At 43.4% G+C, this 24,065-nt stretch overlaps 1 protein-coding gene across 10 annotated transcripts in view; it reads left to right on the top strand.

Moving 5' to 3' along the window:
* Positions 1 to 1,058: 1,058 nt before the first annotated feature.
* Positions 1,059 to 24,065, top strand: part of B3GALNT1 (beta-1,3-N-acetylgalactosaminyltransferase 1 (globoside blood group)) — a 33,109-nt gene continuing 10,102 nt past the window's right edge. Inside the window, exons 1-4 of one of the 10 annotated variants that reach the window (XM_053599816.1) lie at positions 1,059 to 1,498; positions 3,600 to 3,694; positions 5,628 to 5,784; positions 20,624 to 20,710. The gene's annotated coding sequence lies outside the window, so the exon portion shown is untranslated. The other 9 variants (XM_053599817.1, XM_053599814.1, XM_053599812.1 and 6 more) reach the window with 9 other exon arrangements.

The following is a 24,065-nucleotide window of genomic DNA, read 5'->3' as shown; positions in this document are numbered from 1 at the left end:
GACATCTTGTGAGAGTGTTGTTTATCTTATGCGCACAGTCATCTTGTATAATTTCTCTTTTCCTTGCAAAGATTTAACTTTCTCCACCAAAAAGTTTCAAAGTCTCCACTTGACAGATTACCCATTAACCACAAAAGGGAAATGTTTTTCATAGTTCTTTATAATTAGGAAATCTAGAGGACACCTCCTTACACTAGTGATCATTAATACGTGACAATGTATGTGTTTCATATTCAATACATGGTCTCCCTGGCGGGAAACAATAGGGAAAGCACTGCACAACCTTGAAGGATTTGGGTCCTGTACTCATACCTTGGAACCTTCATGGGAAACTTGGAAGCTAACGGAAAAGTTAGACAACAATAGGAAAAAAAAAACTCAAACAAAAAAAAGTTCATTGCCATGAAAACAAAAAAGGTGGGGGTCTGTTCCATACTTAAAAAGACAAACATAACAAATACCATATGAGAATCTTGTTGTTTCTTTTACTTTCTTTTTCTTTCTTTTTTTTTTTTTTGCATGTGAGAATCTTGATTGGACCATCTTTCTACAAACCCAATACATAAGACTTTTTTTTTTACAATTAGGGAAATTTGAATATGGACTATTAGGTGATATCCTTAAATTAATATTGTTTCTTACGTGTGATAATGGCATTGTGTGCAAAGGAATGCCTTTAGTCTCAGGAAATGCAGACTGAGTATTTAGGAGAAGGAAAGCCATCATAGGTTGTTTAATCTTGGACGGATGGACAGTATGTGAGTGTCCACTGAACTGCTCTTTGAACTTCTCCTGTAGGGATGTTGGGGCCAAGCTGTTGACAAGCCAAATGACCAGAACAGGGAACCGTGTTTTCTCTTTGTTTTCTTTCTTGACTTCCTTTTTCCTTTCCTTCTCTCTCCCTCCCTCTACCCTCTCCTTTCCACCCTCCCCCTCAGTTGCCCCAGGCTAGAATGCCACAATGTCACAGGTCACAGCAAAGTCAAACTCCTGGACGAGCCTCTTGGCTCAGCCTCCTGAATAGCTGGGACTACAGGCTCCTACCACAACACCCAGCTAGTTTTTCTATTTTTAGTAGAGATGGGGTCTCGCTCTTGCTCAGGCTGGTCTCAAACTCCTGAGCTCAAGCGATCCTCCTGCCGTGGCGTCCCAGAGTGTTAGGACTGATTATAGGTGTGAGCCTGACCAGGCAGGGTTGTCCGACAGCAGTATTTCAGGGGCACCGAGAGAGGAATGGGGGGATTACTTTTCATAAACTCTGCCACCTCCCCCCAAAGACCAGTAGGATCAGAAGCCGGCGACACCCAGCTCTGCCCACCCCCCAGGGAACTTGGGTAGTGACGACTCCGGATGGAGCAGACATTCCTCCACCTGTCAGAGCACAGCTTAGAGCGGTAGTCATGACAGCGCGCGACTCCCTGGTACCCTGCCGTGTCCCCACCCTTCGTCCCCTGCCGGCTGTGAAAGAAGAACGTGAATTTCTTCTGCAAGAACAAAGGTTTCTCCTTTCCTAACCAGCTCTGTCCGGAGTTTAACAAGACAGCTCCCCCGGGGTGGCCTGGAGACCAGGCGTCCCCGCAGCTTGGGAAGATGGGGGCGGGAGGCAGCTCCTAAATTCGAGCCCCAAGTCTCCCCCGTCAGTGGTTCTCAACCTTCCGAGTGCCGCGGCCCTTTAATACAGTTCCCGTGGGTCGCGACCCACAGGTTGAGAACCGCTGCAAGTCCTCTAACCCTGCCAAACTCGCCTGCGAGCGCGTCCGTGACAGCCCCGCGCGCGGAACGCCAGGTGACCGCGGGCAGCGGAGGGTGCGGGGCGCGCGTGCGGGCGAGGGGCGCGCGGTCTGCGGGGGCCGCGTGTGCGCGCGGGGCGGGGGCCGGCGGCGCGGCGCGCGCGAGGTGAGTGCGGGGCCTGGCGGGGCCTGGCCGGGCCGCAGTCCGCGCCGAGGTGGCGGGCGTGGCCGCTGAGCCGCCCTGCCCGGAACGCGCGGTCCTCGGGGACGCGGGGACCTGGGCGACCGAGCTGGGAGGCGCCGCCCTCTCCGGACCGCGGGGGGTGAGCGGCCGCGGCCTGGGGCTCGGGCCTGGGCGTCCAGTGGCCACCTGGCACCGGTGAGCGCGGACGGGGCCCGGCGGGCCGTGGCGACGCGGGGCAGCGCGGGGCGCGAGCGAGCCAGGCCGCGCGGCGGGTGGACGCCCCGCCCCACCCCGCCCCGGAGCGCAGTGCTGGCCTCGGTGGCCAGCGTCTCTCCAGCCCGCCTCGGCCTCGGGGAGAGGTCCGGCCGCGGTAGCCGCCGTGCTGGGAGAAGATGGGGACGGTTGCGGTATAGGTGGGTCCCTAACAGGCCGGGGTGCGACGCAGACCCTGGGCGCGGGGCGAGGGCGCGGGGCGAATGTGGGAGGCTGCTCCCGGGCAGGGGCGGGGAGGGAATGGGCCTCAGGAGCGGGTGGGCGGATTGTACAGAACAGGAGGAAATCTCTAGGGGCTGGGCTACAGGATTCATAAGAGGAGGTCTTTAAGGAGCATGCGGGGCATTTTAAAAGAAACCTGAAAGGGGCAACGAGGTCTCACTTTTCCAAGTAGTGAGAGGTGGTGCCCTGAGCGAGCGCAGGTTGTGACCAGCGTCGGTTCTTCCAGTGCTGGGCTTAGGGGAAGCCTGCAGGACAGAGATGACTCTGTCGTCAGTGTATTTTGCACAGAGAGCCTGTGTTTAGGATGTGGTTGCTTTGTCAGGAAATTACCAACCCAAACCATCTCGTTTTTGACTTCTGTTTTCGCGGTAAGGGAGATTTGCGTTTATAGTCTCCACTGGGAACAGTTTGTGTTTTAGATTTCTGCAGGAGGCGTAAGGAAAGGAAAGGAACTGAGTGTGTCAGGGGTCCTCAAACTACGGCCCACGGGCCACATGAGGCGGTGTGAATTGTATTTGTTCCCGTTTTGTTTTTTTACTTCAAAATAAGATATGTGCAGTGTGCATAGGAATTTGTTCATAGTTTTTTTTTTTAAACTATAGTCCGGCCCTCCCACCGTCTGAGGGACAGTGAACTGGCCTCCTGTTTAAAAAGTTTGAGGACGCCTGGAGTGTTGCTCAGAATTGTGCTCAGATGCCGGAATGTCTTCACACGATAATCAAGTAAATGAGGCGAAAACTATGTTGATGGTTTGATGTAACCACGTCAGATTGTATAAAAAAAAATCAACACATTGTAGCCCACAAATGCATAAATGTATTTAAGATCTACGTGTATTTGACTTAATAAAAAAAAAGTACACGTTGCTGAACTTGCATCAGTCTGGAGATGGGGACTGTTTAGGAGTAAGAGATGAGATTCTATGACATTTTTTTTTTCCTCCTTAAAAGGTTTATTTAAATCAATAGCCCTTGAGTAGCTCCAGCCCTGAAAATAATGTTATCAAAACGGTGTTCAATATTCCAAATTAGAGCTCGAGATGATTTGGGAGCAAGGAGGATGAAGAGACTCAAGGCTTTTCCAAAAATTAAAAAAGAGTTGATGCATAATAGCTCTAGCTGTAGAGCATTGATTGTAGGTGGCCTGGCGCTCAGTGTTAACTAATGAGCTGCTTTCTCTGTTCTGTTCAGTGGTTCACGGCAAATCTGAGTGTTTTCATTAAAGCATGGAAGACAGAAAATGAAAGACTTTAGCTAGTGCTTTAATTTCATCTGAAATGCTACAGGTAAGTTCATCTTGTTTTTACTTCAAAAATTATCCTAAGGCAGGTGGCTCCTGTGGCTCAAAGGAGTAGGGCCCCAGCCCCGTATGCTAGAGGTGGGGGGTTCAAACCCAGGCCCAGCTGAACTGCAACCAAAAAATAGCCGGGCGTTGTGGCGGGCGCCTGTAGTCACAGCTGCTCGGGAGGTTGAGGCAGGAGAATCGTGGAAGCCCAAGAGCTAGAGGTTGCTGTGAGTCCTGTGACGTCATGGCACTCTACCGAAGGCGAAGGCGGTAAAGTGAGACTCTGTCTCTACAAAAAAAAAAAAAAAAAAAATGCCCACACTAGTACCTGTTAACAAGGTTTTTGGTATCACTGACATGGCTACAAAGTTTCTTGTGTATATTTCTTTTCCCAAAGGGTTTGCAGTGCAAGAGTTAAGCTCTACTAAACCAGTTTGGATAATATGTATTTTCTAAAAAGTTGAATTATTATTAAAATGCTGTGACACAAAGTTAAGTATATCAACTTAATTTGGTGGTCATATTCAACTTATCAAGTTCAGACTCAACTCTCTCTACCCCTAAGAATATGCTACACTGAATACTTCTGTTTCTTTTTTTGGATGGATGATTTGCAACCTCCAGCTGTGTTGCATGATGCAGGTGAAATCCCCTTTTAGGAAAAGCCTTTCACAGCTATGTAATATCCAGGCCAGAGGAGGTTTTCTACTGCAGCTTTCCCAGGTGTTGGTCATTATTAGTCACTGTGTGGTAGATAGCCACACTGTACAGACTCATGCATCAGACATGGGGGTCAAATGGGATATTCCTTTTTTTTTTTTTTTTTGAGGCAGAGTCTTACTCTGTCACTCAGGCTAGAGTGCCATGGCTTCAGCCTAGCTCACAGCAACTTCAGACTCCTGGGTTCAAGTGACTCTTCTGACTCAGTCTCCTGAATAGATGGGACTAGAGTTGCCTGGCCAATTTTTCTATTTTTAGTAGAGATGGGGGTCTCAGTCTTGCTCAGGTTGGTCTCAAACTCCTGAACTCAAGGGATCCTCCTGCCTTAGCCTCCCAGAGTGCTAGGATTACAGGCATGAGCCACCGTGCCTGGCCAACAGCAGGCTCTTCTGCAAACATCTTTCTTAGGATCATGAACAATGGTATTGTTTTAATAAAGAGTTGTATATGGTTGATTTGCTTTTGTTATCAGGGCTTTTGCATATTGTGAATTAGAGGATAAGGGAAGATGAGGGTATGAGCCAGAAGTATGACAGTTTTTAGGGGCACATGAACATGGGGGGGGCACATGAAGCCCCAGAGCATCATCTCTAGGCTGGGGCCCCAAGAGGCTGCAGGATGGAAGATTTGGCTGGGGGGATAACCTGCACTCCTCAAAGCTTTGAGAAATTAAGGAATAAAAACCAGAAAGCTGGTAGTAGATTATTAAGTTTCCCCATCCGTGTGTATCTGACACTGAACACAAGTAGTAAATTAGGAAGCCATTGTCTATGGCTCTACTTTCTATGCAAAAGCAGAACGGAGTAGCCAAGATAGAGACCCGATGGTCTACAAAGAAATATTTACTCCTTGTCCTTTTACTGGAGGTGGGGGAGGAGTTTGCCCATGCCTAGGCTAGCACATGGATTTCTGCTGAACTCCCAAGCTGTGCATTTTGAACAGGCTCTTCAAAGTTAGAATAAAGAAGCACGGCTCCTGTTAAGACATTTCACAGTTCCGCAGCCACCTACCTCTGTGGTATGACAACAAAGGCTCAAACTATGTTTCTAATCTGGAACTGCATTTGGCTGCTGCGTTAGTTACAGACTTGGTTTTCAAGAATAGAGTTACCCATTTTCTAAGAGGAAAAAATCCACTCTTACCTCTTAGTGTTAAATAGTTCCTTTCTCTGTATTGCTACAAGTTGTGTAATTTGCTCCTTTATTGATCATCAGCACATTCTGAAGGTGGAAACTCAGCTTCCTGCCATGGGCTCTGATCGCTAGTTTGGAAACATGGGAGCTGAGGGGTGTGCCCCATCTTCTCCAGGTGGGCTACACACTTGACATTCACCTGCAGCTTGGAGTGGTGAGCCTCCCACCATACTCTGCAGTGAGTGTCAACAGCTTGAGGGCAGGGATTGTCTGCCTCCTGCCCCACCGCTGCCCCAGCCTCTAACACAGTCCAGAATATCAAACAGATGAAATACCTGACACAACTAAGGGAAAGGTAAACAGTGACTTAGCTTAACTGACCAGAATGGCAGAGATCTCTGATATTCTGATTGTAGAGCAATCATGGGAAGAAACGTTTACTAGAGCAGCTTCCTCCAGGGGGTAAAGCTGATTGTAGCAAAACAGATACAGAAAGCCCAGCTGTCAGGTCAGTCTTGCTGGTGTCTTGTGTGACAAGTCGCCCTGCTTCAGTTTTCCTCGTTCCCTGGATGGGGTTGTCCCTTTGCCTCTCCAGCTGGCTGCTGTCACGTGGCCCTCTTAGCTGGCCCTAAGTCTAGAGGTCCAGCCTCCGCTGTGCTCTTTGCTCCCTCTCCCCTCAAGGGGCTGTGGAATTAGGTGTGTGGCGCTGGGCCCTGGCAGAAAGAACTTGAAGGGCTTGGGTTTGGATTCCAGGTCTACCTCTGCCCGGCTGCACAGGCCTCGGTAATAGTATTTTGTGGTGTTATGAAACGTGCTTTGTAAATTGCTGTGGAAATAAGTGCTATAGACTGCTACAGTGCCCCAAAGCCTGTTGTGCCTTAAAGCTTGCGTTAGATCCTGATATGTATTGCAGATTCTTAAGAGTGATTTTTCGTTGTTATTGGATACCAATGTAGACATGGTAAAAGCAAAAAAGAAAAAAGAATGGCAGTTAAATTTTCCTTGATATTGCAAATTCTCAAGAGAGATTTTTTTGATTGTACACACACCTGTAATCCTACCTGTCTGGGAAGCAGAGAGGTGACTGGATTGCCTGAACTCAGGAGTTCACTATTAGCCTGAGCAAGTGTGAGACCTCCCATCTCTACTAAAAATAGAAAAACTAGCGGGGTGTTGTGGCAGGCACCTGTAGTCCCAGCTACTTGGGAGGCTGAGACAAGAAGATGGCTTGAGCCCAGAGTTTGAGGTTGCTGTGAGCTGTGACACCATGACACTCTACCCAGAGTGAGACTGTCTCAAAATTTTTTTTATTTAATTAAAAAAAGAGGGCTTTTTTGTTGTTATCAAATACAAGTACAGATATAGCAAAAGCAAAAGAATATTGCAGCTAAATTTTCCTTCTTGAGTCCTGCTGCTTTTGCTTGCCCCTGGTTTTTCTCAGCCCAAACCCAGAAATGCATAAAAGATTCTGCATGCCGCACCCCCAGAAATCTATAAATGATTCCCGTAGATAGGATTGTTTTACCTACAAGAAAGCAGGTTTTTTTTTTTTCAGCAAACAATATATAGTTATGGCTTACTTAAGTGTGTCTTTAAAAACCAAAGTGTCTTCTACCTCAGCAGTGAAGCATCAGACTTCCGTTTAAATAGGGTTTGAATGAAAGACATCCTCCCGCACGTCTCAGAGTGCTCCCAGGGTGGTACTGCTGCAGCCACCAGAGGGTCCAAGCCCAGAATTAGGTAATGGAGTGTGGACATTTAAGCTCACAGTCCACTAACAACCACATAGCAACCAGGGAGTGGTACTCACTGTGGGTTTTTTTTCTTAAATTTAGTGAATACTTCAAATTCATTCTTAAAGATGGACCAATTTTTAAAAGATTATGAAAACGACACCCTTTCTATAACTATATTTTAGTAACACCTTAAACATTATAAATAACAAGTCGTGGAGTCTTGGCATTAGAAGGGAGCTTAGACATTGCTTTATGACACTCCTGAAAGCCACTTGAAGATCTCCATTGGTAAGGAACAGCCCATTCTAATAGTCAATATTGAACCCTCCCACTAATTTTTATTTTTGGTTTCCTATATGCCTTTTGAAGTTATACTGGCATATTGTTCTAAATATTTGAGAGTTGGCTGGGTGTGGTAGCACATACCTGTAATCCCAGTACTCTGGGAAGCTGAGGCGGGAGGGGAGGATGGACTTGAGCTCAGGAGTTTGAGCAAGAGAGAGACCTCATCTCTATTGAAAACAGAAAAACTATTTTCTATTGGTGTTGTATTGGGTGCCTGTAGTCCCAGCTACTGTAGAGACTAAGGCAAGAGATTCACTTGAGCCCAAGAGTTGAGGTGGCTGTGAGCTATGGCACTACAGAGAGCAACAGAGTGAGATTCTGTCTCAAAAAAAACCAAAAAGTTTCCATCAGGTGGGATCTGAGGTGGGTCCTGAAGCTGTAACATGTTCCCAGGCAGCCCCTATGCACTGCTCCGTGAGTCGCGAGGGGCCAGGGCACAACATTGTTGTCACCCGAGCTTCCCCCCTCCCCCCAAAAAACCCTCTGATTTACTTGGTCTGGGGTATAGCCTGAAGTCTGATGTTTTTAAGCTCTTCAGAGATTGTAACATGCAGCCAAGTGAGAACCGCTGTGTTAAATAAAGAAGTGAGAAAAGAGAAGTGGTGGTCGGACACCGCTGGGCTGGGTGTGTTGGCTTCTGATACAATCAGAGGAATTCATCAAACACAAAGCTGAGGTGGATTGCAAAATAATTAGGCGTTTAATTGAGGAGTCTAATTGAATGGTAGGGTTTTAGATTGCTTTGCTTATGAATTAATGTGTTTAGTTTGAGAGAGTACCAGGGCAATTTCCATCTAAGATGTGAATTGATTTGGGATTTTGCCCTTTGTAAGGAATAGGATTTTACTAATGTTGTAGTTATGATTGGAATTAAACTTAATATACACTGGGCCTTTCTTAGGCAATTAGGATTTCTACCCCCTTTGCAGTATTGTTTCTTTTGTGGAAAAGAAAAGTTGGAATGCTGCACAGCCAGCAGTAGTTCGGTAGTTATCATAGTTAATACATGCTTCCCCACCCCACCCCCCCTTTGGCTGCTCTGAATGTAGGATGGTTGGGTTTAAAATCTGATTGAAATTTGTTTTATGTTTTTTTTTTTTTTTTTTTTACTGTCTTCACCGTTTAAAATGCACATGATCAGAATCAGTGTTTTATTAGGACACACCTTTGTTGTTAGAAGGTAGCTGAAGAAAAGTAAGGATAACCTAACAAATTCAGGAGTTTACTATTGGACTCAGTTTCTTCCTGGGCATACTTCCTAAGGGGATAAAAGTGCAGTACCAAACCATTTGACAGGATTCAAATACCCACACGGAGAGCCTACCAGGTGCCAGTCAGCAAGATGGCCAAGAACAAGATGGTTGCATTTTTTTCCTCTGCAGCCTCACATTCTCTTGAGGGGAATAGACAAAAAGATTTCTTAAAAATCTGGATAGGGATAAATGCTGAGAAAGGAATAGTGAGAGATGTGGTGGAAATAAAGGCTGGAGAAACTACTCGCTACGATGGGGGGTGGGGGGAGCACTCTTCTAAGTGACCTTCCGCTGAGCCCTCAAGCAGGGAGCCAGGTTTCCAAGAATCAGCCTTTTAGTTTGAGGGAAAGTAACCAATCAAGGGAGAGAAAGTGTGTGACCTTGTGGGAACAGAAAGGAAGCTGCTGCAGCTGGAATAGGGTCGGGAAGGGTTAATAGGAAGGGTTGGGTAGCAGGTGACATGGGGCCTTGTACACGTCTGTGGAGGCAGTGACTTAATAGATCTTCATCAAAAATGTTCACTTTGTTTTGTTTTTGAGACAGTCTCACTCTGTGCCCTGGGTAGAGTGCCCTGGCATTATAGCTCAGCAACTGCAAACTCTCGGCTCAAGAGATCCTCCTGCTTCAGCCTCCCAAGTAGTTGGGCCTACAGGCACCCACCACAACTCCTGGCTAGTTTTCTTCCTTTTTTTTTTTCTTTCTATTTTTAGTACAGACAGGTTGTTGCTCAGGCTGGTCTCAAACTCCTGAGCTGAAACAGTCCTCCTACCTTGGCTTCCCAGAGTGCTAGGATTACAGGTGAGAGCCACCACACATGGCCCTCTACTAACGGTTTTTAAAGCACTTTAATTGGTATGGTTCTCCTCATGAAATTGTATGAGCTGGTGCCTGGGAGCTCTCCCTGCAGTTGGGCCGCCGGCCAGCATGAGGCGCAGACACCTTCCAACACTGATTGCTCACAGTAACACATTTGTGGAATGACCGACTGGGTTGCTGAGCTTTTGTTTTACATTTTTAATGAAGTATGACATAAAAAGTGCATAAATTGTAAGATGAATTATCAGAGGGAGCACACCTTCAAGGTCAAGAGCAAGCCCATGGCCCACACCCAAGAAGTCCCCTCGCCCCTCCTAATTCCACTCCTCCCTCTGCCCAGAGGTTACCTGTATCCTGAATTCTAACCCCACAGGTTGGTTTTTCTGCTTTTCGACTTAGTATAATTGAATCGTAGTATCTGCTCTTTCCACGTCTGGCTTCTTTCTCTCAACAGGAAGGTAGGAGATTCCCTATGATGTCACACGTGGTGGCAGTTTGTTCATTTGGGATGACATCTGGTCACATAAATCTGTGTCTTTTACTCTGAGTGACTATTTGGGTTGTGTCCACGTTGGGACTGTCATGAACAGTGTGCTGTTGGGACCTTCTTGCACTTTTTGGGGAGAGAGCCTCCCTCAGAAGTACTTGGGCCCCCGTGTCCATTTCTTGATGTCTCTACATACGTACACATTCATGCTGAGGGTTGTGACGAGTGCGGACGCGGGGTCCCTGCATGCTCAGCCTTCATGAATGACACGAGGAAAACTTTTCAAGTAATCCAGCCAATTTGTATATACTCCAGACTACTTAAATTTTTCTTTAATAATCCACACAAACTGGTCTCTCAATTCAGTGAATAAAAAGATCTCCTAAGATGAGATTTCCCTAAGTGTGAAATGCTAGCCCTGCCCAAGGCTCTGAAAATTAGAAGAGTTTCTTGGTTAGATAAATTTGAGAAACATTGCACATTACTTGCTCTTCTCAGAGAATAGGCCTTAACATATTTCAAACTCTTGAGGAACTCTCCATTAAAAAATAATAGTCTGGGGCAGTGCCTGTGGCTCAAAGGAGTAGGGTGCTGGCCCCATATACTGAAGGTGGCAGGTTTAAACCCGCCTTGGCCAAAAAAACAAAACAAAAAAATGCAAACAAAAACAATAGTTTGTGTTTAGACAATTTCCAATTATTTTGGCCTGTGGATATCTTTGAGGCTGAAACACCTGTAGATGGACTGGGGCAGTGGGAAGAGGGCAGCCAAAAACCTCTAGTGTTACTGAGATGGCGGATCCCCCACGAGGGTGGTGGTTTCGTTTGGTGGTTAAAGCATTGGTGCACTTAATAATGTGGAAGCTGATAACCTATCTTACCTCTGTAGGTTTTTTGAGCTTTTCTGATATTTGAAGTTTTCTTTCAGCTGTTTTGGATCAATTCCTAAATCAACACATATTTTCTGGTGCCTGCTGATCCCCCAGCATCGTTCTAGGTCTATAGAGAAGATACTGTTTGTTTAATGAAAATTACTTCTAGTCTTTATTGTACCCTCAATGAATCCCCAACAATAAAAAAAAAAAAAAAAAGAAAATTACTTCTAGTCTACTTGGTGAATGTGTGTGTAGTTAATATAATCACAAATTTATTTTTCATAAAATGGAAATTATTATTATTATTATTATTATTTTGTAGAGACAGAGTCTCACTTTATTGCCCTCAGTAGAGAGCTGTGGCGTCACACAACTCACAGCAACCTCCAATTCCTGGGCTTAGGTGATTCTCCTGCCTCAGCCTCCCGAGCAGCTGGGACTACAGGCGCCCGTCACAACGCCCATCTATTTTTTGGTTGCAGTTTGGCCGGGGCTGGGTTTGAACCCACCACCCTCAGTATATGGGGCTGGCGCCCTACCCACTGAGCCACAAGCACCGCCCAGAAATTATTTTTAGATTATGGTTTCTTTCTGGATAGTGAGGTGTGGCGTTATTATTTAAGAAGTAATAAAATAATAGCCTTCTTCCCTGCTGAGCCCTCCCATCTTTTTTCTGTTCATCAGTGCTGTGGGTTCTGTCTGTCCCTGCCCTGGAACGTGGGATTTAGAACAGCGCCGGGGTTTATGCAGCCTGCTACTCAGCCATACCAAGGCAGACCAGTGGCCTGTGCTCCTGCGGTGAAGGAAGGAGGAGCAAGTTCCAGGATCATGCCAGTTTGATTTTTGTGACATACATGTGCTGTGAACACAGGCACCACTTTGATTAAGCCCTTATATTTGTTTGCTTGCCTGAGTGTCATTTAAAAAAATTATTTTTATTGATATATAATAATTGTACATATTCGTAGGGTACATGTGATATTTTATACATGCATATGATGTGCGGTGATCAAATTGAGGAATTTGGAATATCTGTCACCTCAAACGAATTTATTATTTCTTTTTTTTTTTTTTTCCAGTGGTAAGATAGGACTTTTATTAGAAGTCAGAAAGGAATACAGAAAAGCACCAGAGCTTCTGGAAGGGGGAAAGAGCTGAAGAACTCTCTTGGGAGTCTCCACGTGGGCTCTTTTATCTAGGGGTCTTAGGTCTAGAGGATTACACATGGTCAGCAGTTGGTGGATGGAAAAACTTCTCTTCAAAGTTAGTGAGTGCAATGACAAAGGAATGAATGCAGTTCCTCCTTCACTAGGGCCAGGTGATCAGGTCCTTTACCGTCTTTGTCCCTGAGAAGGGATTAGGGTGTGTGCTCCTACCCAGTGGGACCACCCCCAAAAACCATCTCAGGCTGCGTTGTTCATGATTTTATCAGAGCCCAGAGGGTGTGTCCCGAAAAGGCAGTCTGCTTGTGCCTGGAAATGGGGGTCTGACCTCTGAGCTCACCTGGGCCTAGAGAACGGGGGCTCCCTATGTAGCCCTGAGTGGTGGAATCCTGTATCAATCGTCACTCTCCGAACAGAAGCTCTAACTGCTGTTAGGGAAAAGGGGCGCTGAAAGCTCCAAACTGCTTCCCGCTGAAGATGGTATTATTTCTTTGTATTAGGAACATTCAGAAACTGCTGAGTGACCTTGGCCTTGGGCCAGGCCCTGTGCAGACTAGCTAATCCCGTGCTCTCTGTTAAACCTCACGAACATTTAGTAGGTAATGTGAAGAAAGAAGAAACTTTGGAGAAGTTGGGCAACTTTCCCACAGTCGCACAGCTAGTCATGTTACCCTCAAGATTTAGGGTGGGTCTCTGTGATGTCCAAAGCCTTTTATTATGCTTTTTACCTGTTTGTGTCAATAAATTTAAAATATAGAGAAAAACTCTTTTTTTTTTTTTTTTTTGGTTTTTTTGGCCGGGGCTGGGTTTGAACCCACCACCTCTGGCATATGGGACCGGCACCCTACTCCTTGAGCCACAGGCACCACCCGAGAAAAACTCTTAATATAACAGAGCACCTGTATGTTCATCGCCCTTAACTAACAACTGTTAATATTTTATTTGTGGCTAGTCTGCTTTTCACCCTTTAATCACAAGTCAGTGGGACCACCCACCTTCCTCAGTGTGGTGTTTCCCTGGGGTCCCATTTAGAAGCAATTACACACACACACAGGCTGCTTCTAAAGCTCAAGATGGGCTGACATGCTGGTGGTGGCTAACCCCTGTAATCCAAGCTTTCTGGGAGGACAAGGCAGGTGGATGGCTTGAGCTCACGAGTTCAAGACCAGCCTAAGCGACAGCGAGACCCTGTCTCTACTAAACATAGAAAAACTAGCTGAGTGCTGTGGTGGGTACTGCAGTCTCAGCTACTCGGGAGGCTGAGGCAGGAGGATGACTTGGATCTCGGAGTTTGTGTTGCTGTGAGCTGTGACATCACGGCACTTTAGCCTGGGGCAACAGAGTGAGTGAGACTGTGTCTCAAAAAAATAAAATAAAATCTCATGGTTTCTTGTGTGTGGTTTTAAAGTTTTAAAATAATGTCACACGTATGTATCATTTTATAACTGGAAGTTTAACTCAACATTTTCTTTTTGAGATCTGTTCACGTCGATGTACTGTGTACTGTGTACTACTAAGTCCAGTTCATTCCTTATAGCTGTTGTGTGGGGGTTCCACAGGAAGACATAGCATGTTTTATTTATTTTATGGATACACATTTAGTTAGGTTGTCTTGAATTTTCTGCATTTATAGCCCCAGAATGCTTGTATAAGTCTGCGTGGCGCACCTATAAGAGTTTTCCTAGGTTAATTCACAGAAGAGGAATGGCTGGTTTTCCGTTTTAGGAAATGCCACTTTACCCGCCAGAGGGGCTGTAAGGCTTTGTACTTGTACCCACAAGGCATGACAAATAGCGTTTACTCCAGTACCTGATTAAGCTTTTTGATATTCTCCAATCTGATGTGCTAAAAATTCGATATCTGATTTTAATTTGCATTTCCCTGATTACTACTGAGATGGAGTGTCTGGTGGCCGTGTTCGTTCTGATGTCCACTTCCGTGAACTTCGAACATGTCGCCCATTTTCCTTTTAATTTCTGTTTCATACAGAGTTTATACAAACATGTCAAATGATATCAGCAGATTGTTGCTGATATCACAAATACAACTATAACAATACAGTAAAAATATATATATAGTAAGGAGATTCTAGATGTTTGTTGTAAATATCTTCTCTGCAGCTGTGGCTCATCTTTTATGTATGGTGTCTTGTCCTGTATAGTAGTTTATATTTCAATGTGATGCAATGTATTTTTCCTCTCTTGTGAGATAATGCTTTTTGCCACCTTCTTGTGAAGGCTTTTCCTACCCAGAGGTCACAAATAAATACATTCTTCTATGCTTTCCTGTCATAGTTTTAGTTTTGCTTTTTTTTTTAATTTCTTTTATATACCTGACATCTTATCTTGGAAATAAATATGAAAATGATTTTACTTTTTCCATGTTTATTCATGTCCTATGTACTGAATCCTTTCCTCATTGTTTTGTGACCCTGTCTTTGACACTTGGCAAGTCTCCACGTGACCCTGTCTTTGACACTTGGCAAGTCTCCGCATGCATGTATGTGTCAGCTTGTTCAGCCTGTTTGTTTAGGTGCTCCTCCCAACCTTATTGTTTCTAAACTTGATGTGACTATTCTTGGATCAGTATGGTTCTGAGAATTTTAGGCTCTGTTCATCAAGTTTATTTCAAAAAAAAATTATATGATTTTCTTGACTAATTTGGAGAAGGAGAACCTTGACAGTTGAGTTTCCTGATCCCTGAACATGTTATCATTATCACTTTGGTCATATCTTTTTCTAATATTCAAAAAAGTTTCGTAGTTTTTAGTTTTCTCTATCAAGGTCCTGCACATTTTCGTTGCTGTTGGATTTTTTCCTCTTAGGGTTTTGTTTGCTTTTTAATATTTCTTATTTGTGCATTCACATTTTACAGAATCTTGGTAAGCCATTTAGTTCTTTTTTTTGAGACAGAGTCTCAAGCTGTCACCCTGGGTAGAGTGTGGTGGCATCAAGCGATTCACCTGCCTCCGCCTCTCAAGTAGCTGGGACTACAGGCGCCCGTGGCAACACCTGGCTATTTTTTAGTTGCAGCCTTCATTGTTGTTTGGTGGAACCAGGCTGGATTCGAACCCGCCAGCTCAGGTTTGTGTGGCTGGCACCTTAGCTGCTTGAGCCACAGGCGCCGAGCCCAATGAGTTCTTTTTTTTTTTTTTTTGTAGAGACAGAGTCTCACTTTATCACCCTCGGTAGAGTGCCATGGCATCACACAGCTCACAGCAACCTCCAACTCCTGGGCTTAAGCGATTCTCTTGCCTCAGCCTCCCGAGTAGCTGGGAGTACAGGTGCCCGCCAGAACACCCGGCCATTTTTTGGTTGCAGTTCAGCAGGGGCGGGGTTTGAACCTGCCACACTCGGTATATGGGGCCGGCGCCTTACCGACTGAGCCACAGGCGCCGCCTGAGCCCAATGAGTTCTTATACATTATCTCCCCCTTCAATTGTCTATGCAGATGATTATATTATAGAAAATTAATGATAGCAGTTTTTTCTCTTCTCTAACAATTTTTGTGTCTTATTTTCTTTCTTATTTTAGTGGATAGTTAGGACTTTGAAAATAAAACTAAGCAGGAGGGACAGTAGCGATCTTGTGTTTCTTCTGATGTTGATGTTTCTAAAATTCCATTATTATGATTACTAGTTTCTTCGATGTTTCTAAAATTCCATTATTATGATTACTAGTTTCTTCAACAGGTTAAGGAACTTCTCTTTTTATTCCTAATGGTTAGTTGTTTTTCTTTTTTAAGTAATCATCTTTTTGGTTTGTTTTCAATTTTGTTATTTTCCTGCTTTAGTATTTTTCTTTTTCTTTTTTTTGCAGTTTCTGGCCGGGGCTGGGTTTGAACCCACCACCTCTGGCATATGGGGGCAGCGCCCTACTCCTTTGAGCCACAGGTGCCGCCCTCTTTTTTTTTTTTTTTTTCTTTTTGTAATAACATTGGTATTATTTTTTTAACCTCCTTAGCTCATTTGTTTTCATTCTGTCTTTTTCTAAGTATATTGTTCATTATACTAAAGAAAAAAGCCAGACTTAAAAATCTCGTGTACTGTGTGTCTGCAGACTGTGTCATTCCCTATGTGACATTCTGATAAAGACAGGACTGTAGGGAGGAAAAAAAAATAGATGATCAGTTGCCTGGAAGTGTGGGGAAGGATCGATTACAGAGGAATAGTGGTGGAATTTTTGTTATGATGGAATTTTTTCTCTCTCTCTCTCTCTCTCTCTTTTTTTTTTTTTTTTTGCTATAATGCCCAAGGCAGTCTTGAAGTACTGGGCTCAAGTGGTCCTCCCACCTCAGCCTCCCAAGTAGCTGGGACTATAGGCGCAGACCATCACCCAGCTGATAGAACTGTTTTCTCTCTTGTCAGAGCAGTATGCATGTACTCTGCCACCCCCCAACCTTACCCTGTCTAGATGACTTGCTTTGTTTCTTATTCTTACACAGTCAGTTTGCAATGATCCTTCTAACTAAAAGTTAATGTGCATTCCTAAAATGAGATTTTACTGAAAGGTTAAGGTTTATCAGTGTCTTCTTGTTCCTCCTAAACCAGCTGAGCATGTTAGCCTGTTTTAATTTTCCTCTGAAACATCTTTTTGCAGCCATCGATGTCGTTTTTTGCCACTCTTTCAGTTTCATTTTTTTACTCCTTGAAAAAAATAGTTTTTGGTTTTCTCTTTCTCTCTCTCTCTTTTTTTTTTTTTTGTAGAGACAGAGTCTCACTGTACCGCCCTCGGGTAGAGTGCCATGATGACACACGGCTCACAGCAACCTCTAGCTCTTGGGCTTACGCCATCCTCTTGCCTCAGCCTCCCGAGCAGCTGGGACTACAGGCGCCCGCCACAACGCCCAGCTATTTTTTGTTGCAGTTTGGCTGGGGCTGGGTTTGAACCCGCCATTCTCGGCATATGGGGCCGGCGCCCTACTCACTGAGCCACAGGCACCATCCTCTCTTTCTCTCTTTTATTGCCTATGTTTATTTGTTTTCACTGTCTTGTAATAATCCTGCTTATCTCTGTTTCTTGTACTTCATTTCTTCCCCCAAGTTCATTTTTCTTCATATTAAAATACATCCTTTGGTGCTTCTTTCAGCAAGAGCCAGTGGTCTGTTTGACAGTGTCTTTATTTTACTTTCATTTCACTGAATTCTCTAAAATTCATCCATAAAATGTATGTATACAATAAAACCAGCTTGCCTACTATACAGGTTATTGGGGGAGTGGAATAAAATTTTTTGTAAATACTTCTGGAACTGTTAGACCTGTGTGTGTTTGTGAGTCTGGGTGAGCATGCGATTAGAAGCTAGTATTAAGTTGTGTTTGATTTACATTAGTGTTCCTGTATTTCGAGTGGATTTTTCAAATCATTCCTATTGTTTTGAAATATTTACTGAGATAATAGAGAATAATAGCTAATAGAAATGTCATGAATTGCCCATGGTGCCACTTTGGGGGGGAAGCTAGGATAAGATGAAATACAGGGTCTTCACCTCTAGCGTAGGGTCACTGCTATTCAGTGGAACTTCGAATCATGCAAGTGAAAAATCCAGCGTTCCAGGTTTATTTACCCAGGCAATCCATGAATAATGTGGAAAATACAAATGATATAGAAAGAAAAAGAAGGTAAGAGACAATTCTTCTGGAAAACACCCGGGATGTAAATGATCGGCACAGGAGAACACACCATTCTGGACATCTGACTTCTCGTATGTGGCCGCATGTATTTATAGGCACTTTCCTTCTTGTGTTTCCAAAGGAATCCTATCACACAGGCAGTTTTGCAACTGCCTTTTACACTTTTAGTAGTAGTAGTATATCAAGAAAATATAGGTAAGCATATGTGATGAATAAAGATGTACTATTGTCAGGATGTATCATAATTTTGCTTAAATGAGTACCTATTGATAAGACACTCAAATCAAATTTTTCTTTTTCTTTTTTTTTTTTTTTTGGTAGAGATAGAGTCTCACTTTATGGCCCTCGGTAGAATGCCGTGGCCTCACACAGCTCACAGCAACCTACAACTCCTGGGCTTAAGCGATTCTCTTGCCTCAGCCTCCCGAGCAGCTGGGACTACAGGCGCCCGCCACAACGCCAGGCTATTTTTTGGTTGCAGTTCGGCCGGGGCCGGGTTTGAACCCGCCACCCTCAGTATATGGGGCCAGCGCCTTACCGACTGAGCCACAGGCACCGCCCAAATTTTTCTTATTATAAATAATACAGAGTTCTGGGTGAAGGTGAGTGTTGTGTTTTGTGTTTTGTGTCTAAGACAAAAGTCTCACTCTGTGGCCCAGGCGAGAGTGCCGTGGCATCAGCCTAGCTCACAGCAACCTCCAACTCCTGGGCTCAAGCGATCTTCCAGCCTCAGCCTCCCAGCATGCTAGGATGACAGGCATGAGCCACCATGCCTGGCCCAGGATTCTGTTTTTTAGAATAAATTTCTAGCATTGGTATTGTTTGATCAAAATAGATTGCACATTTAAAATTTCGATGAATGTTTTTTAAATTTCCTCCCAGAAAGTGCACGAGAGTGCCTATTTCCTCTTATACATTCTGTGTAGTATCCGTTTTTTTTTTTTTTAATTTGCCACTTTGAAAATTTTGTGAGAGTATCTCTGCATGTGGCTTTGAGCATTGAGCATTTTATTTAGTGATCATTTTTATTCTTTTGAGAATTGCTTTTTTGGCTATTTAGTCTCTGTTAGTGCTCATCTTTTTTTTTTTTTTTAATCTATAAGACTTTATTCTTATTGTGCTTTTAAATTCTTTGTCATAAATGTTTCAGGGATTTTTTTTCCTATGGTTTGTTTGTTATCTTCCAAGTCTGTGCTTTAAAATAAAAAATAAAATTCTTTTGAGCTTTTCGACCTTATTCAGGAATTTTAAAAATTTTTCATTTGTTCAAAATTTCCTTTGTGGTTTCCAGGTTGTTTTTGTGTGTTTTTTTTTGTTTGTTTTTAACATAGGCTTACTCTGTTGCCCCAGGCTCGGGTGCCCCTTACAGTAACCTCAAATTCTTGGGTTCAGTGAGTTTGAAGCAACCCTCCTGCCTCAGCCTCCTGAGTAGCTGGGACTACAGGCATCCACACAATGCCTGTTAATTTTTAAGTAGAGATGGTCTCAGTCTTGCTCAGGCCGGTCTGGGACTCCTGAGCTCAAGCAGTCCTCCGGCCTGGGCTTGCCAGAGTGCTAGGATTACAGGTGTGAGCCACCACGCCCAGCCCGTGAGTTGTTTCTTACAGTGGAATCTTCCCCACTTGAAGATATTAAAATGTTAATCCGTATTTTAGTGTTTTTGCAGGTTCCCTTTTCTCCCTTATTTGCATATTTAATCCCTTGGAGTCGTTTTTCCTATAAGGAGTGATCCATGTCAGTGCTCCTCTGTCTGTCACATCTTACTTTGGTTTTTTAAAAAAAAACCCAAGATGTGAGCAGATTTCCTGGTAACAGAAAGTGAGCCGTACTTCAGTGTGTTTCAGCTCCTTGGTGCGTCTTGAGTTTTGAGGGGCTGGAGGCTGGAGGAGGAGGAGGAGTGAGTGGGCAGTGGTGGCCGCCTACCTTCTGTGAAGGTGTGTTTAGCCAGAGAACTGAAGGGACAGGATACCAGCAGGATGTCTCCTAGAAATTATATTTCCCTTTTTTAGTTTCCAGTTCCTTTTTTTTTATTTCTGAGACAGCATCTCACTCTGTTTGCCAGGGTTGAGTGCTAGGGCATCATTGTACGTCACAGCAACCTCCAACTCTTGGACTTGAGCAATCCTCTTGCCTCCGCCTCCGGAGTAGTGGTGACTACAGGCGCTTGCCGCAACACCCAGCTGGTTTTTCTGTTTTTAGTAGAGATGGAGTCTCACTCTTGCTTAGACTGGTCTTGAACTTGTGAGCTCAAGCAGTCTACCTGCCTTGGCCTCTGAGAGTGCTAAGATCGCAGGCGTGTGCCACTGTGCCTGGCCATCCCTGGTTCTTTATCGAGGGAAGCAAAGCTGTGGTAGGGTGGCAGACAGCACTGCTGGTGAGAGGACTTCGATGTGTGTTTTCGATCGTTCATCTGTGCTATTTCTGAATACCATGTACCTTTTTCCATGATGAAGCCATGAACTCTGAATTCTGTGGACAAGTAGCATTATTTTGACTTCTTTCCCCAGATGTGTGCCTCGTTCAGAAAGGAATTGGGAATAGAGAGTATTTTTTCTCTTCTTAGCCCCTAATACTGATCCATAAGTAAATGCTGTTAAATTTCTTATATTTCCTACAGAAATTTAAAGTATTATTTTACCTTTCAAACATTCATGTTGATATATAATATACATATTTGGGGGTACACGTGGTACTTTGATACATGTATACATACATAGTGATCAGACTAGGGTGTTGGGATATGCATTACCTCAAACACTTACCTTTTCTCCAGATACTGGTTTTGACATTTGCATACTGCTGAATGTCCAGTTGGGGAAATTGAAGGCCTTTCATTCAGAAGAAACACATCAAGAAGAAGGTAAGAAATAGAAATGTACTTATGGGTTTGAATCGTACTTTTCTTCAATAATCTCTACCAAGATTATTTCTTTTGGGTAATCCATCTTGACAATAAAAATCAATTTAGAGATCACAGCATGGGATAGATGCCAAGGGTAAAACCACAGCCAGTCACGACAGCCTCTATTTCTTTGAACACCTTACATAGGACAGAAGCTGAGCACTGACTCACCCGGGATTAGTATCTTCAATCTGGAGACAACAAACTCAAGCTTCAGCAGACACGTGGCATACTCACTTGTCCTGGCTGGTAAAGGACAAAGCTGAGCTGGTGTCTCTGCCTGGAGGGCCCCCAGTGCTGTAGGAGACCTAAGGTCGATTCTGGCCAGGTCTATAAAGGCCTTTCCCCGCTTTTTGGACTAGATGGTTCTTCCTCTTTTGGCTGTTGGTTTATTTTCTTTTTTTTTTTTTTTTTTTTTTTTTTTTTTTTTTTTTTTAATTTTTTTATTAAATCATAAGTGTATACAATGATATGATTATGGGGCATCATACACTCACTTCATAAACCATTTGACACATTTTTATCCCAGTGGTTAACATAGCCTTTCCGGCGTTATCTCAGTTACTGTGCCAAAACATTTATATTCTACATTTACCAAGTTTCGCAAATACCCCTGTAATATGCACCACAGGTGTGATCCCACCGATTCCCCTCCCTCCACCCACCCCCCCCTTTCCCACTTCCCCCTATTGTTAAGTTGTAGTTGGGTTATAGCTTTCATGTGAGAGTCCCAAATTAGTTTCATAGTAGGGCTGTGTACATTGGATATTTTTTCTTCCATTCTTGGGATACTTTACTAAGAAGAATATGTTCCAGCTCCATCCATGTAAACATGAAAGAGGTAAAGTCTCCATCTTTCTTTAAGGCTGCATAGTATTCCATGGTATACATATACCACAATTTATTAATCCATTCGTGGATCGATGGGCACTTCGGCTTTTTCCATGACTTAGCAATTATGAATTGGGCTGCAATAAACATTCTGGTACAAATATCTTTGTTATGTTGTGATTTTTGGTCTTCTGGGTATATGCCCAGCAGAGGAATTACAGGATTGAATGGCAGATCTATTTTTAGATCTCTGAGTGTTCTCCATATATCCCTCCAAAAGGAATGTATTAATTTGCATTCCCACCAGCAGTGCAGAAGTGTTCCCTTTTCTCCGCATCCACGCCAACATCTCTGGTCTTGAGATTTTGTGATATAGGCTAGTCTCATTGGAGTTAGATGATATCTCAAAGTAGTTTTGATTTGCATTTCTCTGATGATTAAAGATGATGAGCATTTTTTCATATGTCTGAAGGCCGTGCGCCTGTCTTCTTCAGAGAAGTTTCTCTTCAAATCCCTTGCCCAGCCTGCGATGGGATCCCTTGTTTTTTTCTTGCTGATGCGTTTGAGTTCTCTGTGGATTCTGGTTATTAAACCTTTGTCAGAGTTATACCCTGCAAATATTTTCTCCCATTCTGAGGGCTGTCTGCTTGCTCTGCTTACTGTGTTCTTAGCTGTGCAGAAGCTTTTTAGTTTGATCAAGTCCCAGTAGTGTATTTTTGAAGCTGCTTCAATTGCCCGGGGGGTTCTCCTCATGAAATACTCACCCAGACCAATTTCTTCAAGGGTTTTCCCTGCATTCTCCTCTAGTATTTTTATAGTTTCATGTCTTAAGTTTAAATCTTTAATCCAATGAGAGTCTATCTTAGTTAATGGTGAAAGGTGTGGGTCTAATTTCAGTCTTCTGCAGGTTGCCAGCCAGTTCACCCAGCACCATTTGTTAAATAGGGAATCTTTTCCCCACTGAATGTTTTTAATTGGCTTGTCAAAAATCAAATAGCGGTAAGTAGCTGGATTCATCTCTTGGTTCTCTATTCTATTCCAGATATCTACTTCTCTGTTTTTGTGCCAATACCATGCTGTTTTGATCACTATCGATTTGTAGTAAAGTCTGAGGTCTGGTAGTGTGATTCCTCCTGTTTTGTTTTTATTTCTGAGTAATGTCTTGGCTATTCGAGGTTTTTTCTGATTCCATATAAAACGAAGTAATGTTTTTTCAAGATCTTTAAAATATGACAGTGGAGCTTTAATAGGGAGTGCGTTGAAAGTATATATTGCTTTGGGTAGTATGGACATTTTGATAATGTTGATTCTTCCTAGCCATGAGCATGGTATGTTTTTCCATTTGTTAACATTTTCAGCTATTTCTTTTCTTAGAGTTTCATAGTTCTCTTTATAGAGATCTTTCACGTCTTTTGTTAGGTAAATTCCCAAATATTTCATCTTCTTTGGCACTACTGTGAATGGGATAGAGTCCTTAACTGCTTTTTCAATTTGACTGTTGTTGGTGTATATAAAGGCTACCGATTTATGAATGTTGATTTTGTAACCTGAGACGCTGCTGTATTCCTTGATCACTTCTAGGAGTTTTGTAGTAGAGTCCCTAGTGTTTTCCAGATACACAATCATATCATCTGCGAAGAGCGAGAGTTTGATCTCTTCTGACCCTATATGGATACCCTTGATCGCCTTTTCTTCCCTAATTGCGGTGGCTAAAACTTCCATTACAATGTTGAAAAGCAATGGAGACAATGGGCAGCCTTGTCTGGTTCCTGATCTGAGTGGAAATGATTCCAATTTAACTCCATTCAATATGATATTGGCTGTGGGTTTGCTGTAGATAGCCTCTATCAGTTTAAGAAAAGTCCCTTCTAGACCAATTTTCTTGAGTGTTCTGATCATGAAGGGATGCTGGATATTATCAAAAGCTTTTTCTGCATCAATTGAGAGAATCATATGGTCTTTGTTTTTTAATTTGTTTATGTGCTGAATTACATTTATAGATTTACGTATATTGAACCAGCCTTGAGACCCTGGGATAAAACCAACTTGGTCATGATGTATAATTTGTTTGATGTGTTGCTGGATTCTGTTTGTTAGGATCTTGTTGAATATTTTTGCATCTATATTCATTAGTGATATTGGTCTATAATTTTCTTTTCTTGTTGGGTCTTTTCCTGGTTTGGGGATCAGGGTGATATTTGCTTCATAGAACGTGTTGGGTAGTCTTCCTTCTTTTTCTACATTTTGGAACAGGTTGAGTAATATAGGTACTAATTCCTCTTTAAAGGTTTGGTAGAATTCTGACGTGAAACCATCTGGTCCCGGGCTTTTCTTTTTAGGGAGGTTTTGTATAGTTGATGCTATTTCTGAACTTGTTATGGGTCTGTTCAACATTTCCACTTGATTCTGGTTAAGTCTTGGAAGGTGGCGTGCTTCCAAGTACCGGTCTATTTCCTTCAGATTTTCATATTTCTGAGAATAA

The sequence above is a fragment of the Nycticebus coucang genome, chromosome 8, assembly GCF_027406575.1.
Source record: "Nycticebus coucang isolate mNycCou1 chromosome 8, mNycCou1.pri, whole genome shotgun sequence".
NCBI classification, from domain to species: domain Eukaryota; kingdom Metazoa; phylum Chordata; class Mammalia; order Primates; family Lorisidae; genus Nycticebus; species Nycticebus coucang.
Note: the sequence above shows the minus strand (reverse complement) of the source record. Positions and strands in the feature narration are given on the sequence as shown.